Source organism: Triticum urartu, chromosome 7A, assembly GCF_056163025.1.
Source record: "Triticum urartu cultivar PI428250 chromosome 7A, HENAU_Tu73, whole genome shotgun sequence".
NCBI classification, from domain to species: domain Eukaryota; kingdom Viridiplantae; phylum Streptophyta; class Magnoliopsida; order Poales; family Poaceae; genus Triticum; species Triticum urartu.
Window position 1 is genome coordinate 140,512,971 of NC_141879.1, and position 3,743 is coordinate 140,516,713.

Here is a 3,743-nt window from a genome sequence, read left to right on the forward strand (position 1 = left end):
TCTTTCAGAAACGTCAAATTCTTTGTTTTCACGTCAAATTCAGCACGATAGGTTTACACGCACATCATGACACTAACACACTCACATAATTTCTACCCCATTTGGTCTTTTGTGTACATGTTCGACCACCTTCATTAACTATCTAAGTAATACCCGACTTTCAAATTCTTGTGTATTACAATCGCAACTTCATAAATTCAAAGATCACACGCAAAAAATATCATAAAATCAAAGATAATGTATGCTTTAACGGGCTAGATCTCGTAAGAGATGGTAGTGACTGATATGAAGAGGAATTGACACTAGTGCGTGATTCATGGTCTTTCCTCTTTATTTGGCAAATGATGCACTGAATATGTTGTTTGAAAAAACATGAAAGCAATATATGTCCATCAAATATAGACGGTCGGGATCTACCAAATCGGACGAACGGCTAGGGATGCATGGAAATCAGAGTGCACTGTTGTAGCTAAACCTGCCTTCCGACTTAGGACTAGTTTGGTTTGTGTCCTGGGGTCTGTGCCTGGCTAAAATAGAAGCCTGGCCTGGACGTGAAAGAGTCAAGAAAAGTTGCCTGACCAGGCCAGCCTGGGAGTGATGTGTTTGCTTTACGTCCTCAGCCTGGCGTACCAATCATTCTGCTTCAACTTCATAAATTAATGCTGACCCATCAAGAAAACTATTGTTTATTGCCCAGGCTAGCACCAGGCGTCCCATTCTTTACGCCTGGTTCAGGCTAATGACCATGCCTGGCAGTGGCGGAGCTAGACAAGATTGATTGGGGAGACCAGTAAGAAAATACAGTTTCTAAAGGGAGCAAAAGCTCTATTTTTTTTAATATAAAACTCCCTGTATGAATTTTCTTCACTAAATTTGTTCAGGCTGGGGGGGCCACGGCCCCTGCAGGCATGCACGTAACTCCGCCACTGATGCATGGGGTTGCAGCCAGGCTAATGAGCATGTCAGGAGACCCAGGCCAGGCTACTATTTGATGGGGCAGGACACAAACCAAACATCTTCCAGGCTACTCTCAGGCAGGCTTCAGGCCAGGCAATTTTTTGTGTGGACTCCAACCAAACTAGTCCTTAAACCCAGGCCCACGCGTCATCCCAACAAAAGCCGAGCGGCCAAACCCCCCACTCTCCCCGGACGAGACACGCCTGCTGCAAGGCCAAACACAAGAACCACACTATGCCGGCGCACGGGGCACTGGCTTCCGTCCGCCACCACCCTCTCCTCTCCTGACCGCGAGGCACTGCTCGTCGTGGACGCGAGTGGGGAGAGCAATGCCAATCGCGCTGGAGAGTGACGCCCTGTTTGACCGCGGGGTGCCGGCGGCGTGCGCCTGGTCCTCTTCGGCTGGGCGGGGCAGCAGCAGCCAGGCGGAGGCGGTGCACCTCGGTGAGTCGGAGGAGAGCGAGGCGGAGGTGCAGAGCTCGCTCAGAGGCCCCTTCGACACCATGGACGCGCTCCAGGAAGCCCTGCCCCTCAGGCTAGCCACCCAATCCGCGCAAAGGTCGCGCCTTCGTCGGCCTTCTTGCGCCGTAATCTTACTTCCACAAGTTTATTTTGGGGATTCGTTCATGCTTGGATCGTTTGGAATTTGGAAATCATTGCATTGGACTTTTACGATTCATCTGATGCTATGGAGCAGTGCAGGGTGCGTCATTGAAGTGGAATTTCGGGTGTTTTAGTAGTAGAGTGAAAATTTGTGGGAGAAGTAGTTGTGTCAGACCGGATCTGTTATGAAATATGGGGATTTCCTGGGTGATCAGAGCCTTCTGAAGCCATGAGACGATGGGGTATTTGGTATGTACTGTTATATGGGTACAATACTCCAATGCGCATGTTTTTTTAGGAAGTTCAATTCCAACAGACAAACCTTCTGAGCTTAAGAGTTGAGTTGTTTTAGGAAGTCCAGTTCTTCATCTATTTGATCGGTGGAAGGGCTTTGCAATGTAATCATCTGTGGCATTGGACGATCTTTAAGAAAAAAAATCAATTATTGGTAGTCAGTATGGGGAACTTGTTATTTCTTCTTGGTATTTACTTGTCTTGCACAGAGAATTCATCTTAAATATTATGGGGTGACCTGTTTTAATTTCTATTTAATAATATAGGAGAGAGGCGTCCAAAATCAATAATACGAAGTCTAGTTCTTTGGCAAATGCCGCTGATGTTGTGCTCTCACCTCAATCATCAAATGGCCTTGCTACTCTTGAAAAACCCTCCCTAAGAAACGCAAGGGCCCTCTTCCATTTAGTATCGACCAGGATGAGTCGCGGAGCAAAGAGCTGAGCCCTGTTGGAGATATATATCAACAACAGTGCAGGGCGCCATCGTCTCTGGCTGCCGCAAGCAGTTCACCATGCAAGAGTAGGAGCGAATATGAGCATGGGTGCTGTAAGCCTGTAACGACATGCCTTGCCATAGCCTGCAGAGAAAATCCAGTGACATGAGTGCCTTTTCTTCTCCAGCTGCTGGCCTTCAAACTCATTCATCTTAGTTTCAATGGTTGGTCACCAAGACGTGGGGGCGTCAACTGATGTGATTTCTCCCAGGACAAAGCGCAGGAAGAATTAGCAAAATAAGGTGCATCTGTATTTTCACCTTCAACAACTGGTGTCCATTTTAGACTGCGGAACCAGTGAGAGTAACTCCAACAGCCCCCTTATCTTTAAATTAACCGCAGTTTGCAGGAAGTTAAAACCAAAACCCTCTCCAATAGTTTTGTAAACCGGCCTTAACTTTAGAGAATCCCGTAAGGCGACTGATAGGCGCCGGCACACCGGCGCAAAGGTTCGGCCGATCGCATCTGATATGCCAGTTTGTCTTTTTGCCCACCTGTCAGATCAGCCTTTGCATCGTTTTTTTTGCTCAACAAAAATTGCATCCAGCTGTTTGTCCTGGACACCCGCCATGGACGCTACGAGGCTTGCCTTCAAGCATCACCAGCTCGCCACGGGTCGCGCCGTCCTCACCTGTGACGCCCGGGTAATTAGGCTACAGTAAAACTCTTCTAATGATGTCATGTCATCTTTAATTACTGTTGCTAAACCTTCGTTAATTCAAACCAATTCAAAAATCAATTCAAAAAATCGCAAACAACAAAAGTTTTTAAAAGTTAAAATAAAAATGTTCGGGCAGTGCCATAAATTACATATTTAATTATGGCGTAATAAACACATTTTTATAAAGTACCTAAGAATTTTAAAATAGATTAAAACAGAAAAGAAAATAAAAGAAAGAAAGGAAATACAAAAGAGAAAAACAAACATAAAAAAGGAAAAGAAAACCCCCGGGGCTCCGGCCCAGCAGGCCACCGGCCTAACTGGGCCACGACCCACCAGGCCGGCCCACCCCGCACCCATAAACCCCCCACTCCCTCAGTACCCACCAACACTCCCCACTCCTCTCCGAAAATATCTCCTCCCCCCTCTTCCTCGATTTGGATCGGGATCGAGAAGGAGGCCACCGACGCCGCGCCCCGCCATGCCCGGAGCTCGCCACGCCCGACCTCCCTCGTCGGCCTGCCCCTCTCCGTCGCATCGTCCCCGGCATCCCCCCCGAGCCCCATTGCCCAGTCCCCTACTCCCTCCGTGAGCTTCCCTTCCTCTCTCCCACGCGCTGCGCTCGCTGCTGCCCGCGCGCCGGGCTCGCGCCCATCAGCGCCCGCGCCTCCCTCGCGCTGCTCTGCCTTGCCGCCCGCTTCCCCTGTTGCCGCCCGCACGCGCGCCGCTCCC

At 49.1% G+C, this 3,743-nt stretch overlaps 1 pseudogene; it reads left to right on the forward strand.

The window, feature by feature from the left end:
- Positions 1-1,199: 1,199 nt before the first annotated feature.
- Positions 1,200-2,583, forward strand: LOC125520664 (uncharacterized; annotated as a pseudogene).
- Positions 2,584-3,743: the final 1,160 nt, after the last annotated feature.